Source organism: Haliaeetus leucocephalus, unplaced genomic scaffold (assembly GCF_000737465.1).
Source record: "Haliaeetus leucocephalus isolate CR32 unplaced genomic scaffold, Haliaeetus_leucocephalus-4.0 Scaffold840, whole genome shotgun sequence".
Taxonomy (NCBI): Eukaryota; Metazoa; Chordata; class Aves; order Accipitriformes; family Accipitridae; genus Haliaeetus; species Haliaeetus leucocephalus.
Window position 1 is genome coordinate 266,169 of NW_010973276.1, and position 257 is coordinate 266,425.

Below are 257 nucleotides of genomic sequence, written 5' to 3' on the forward strand. Positions count from 1 at the left end.
CCCGCCCCGCCGGGGGCCGTAGCGGGGGGCCGGGCTCGGCGGCGGCGGGAGCGGAACGCGGAGCCACCCCGGGTGAGTTGACGCCAGACGGGCGGTGTGCCGTAGCGGCCCCCGGCCCGGCGCCTCTTTCCCGCCTCCTCGGGGCCGGGCTGGGCGCGATCTCCGCCCGCGGGCGTCGGAGGGAAGTTGCGGAGCGCGGGCGGGCCGCTGCCCTAGCCCGGAGGGGGAGCCCGCGGCACCCGGGGAGGGCGCAGGCC

General features: G+C 82.9%; 1 protein-coding gene across 1 annotated transcript in view; it reads left to right on the forward strand.

Moving 5' to 3' along the window:
* Nucleotides 1–33: 33 nt before the first annotated feature.
* TTC28 (tetratricopeptide repeat domain 28) overlaps nucleotides 34–257 on the forward strand; it is a 195,257-nt gene continuing 195,033 nt past the window's right edge. The window contains exon 1 of the mRNA XM_010582040.1: nucleotides 34–72. The gene's annotated coding sequence lies outside the window, so the exon portion shown is untranslated. The remainder of the gene's footprint in view (nucleotides 73–257) is intronic.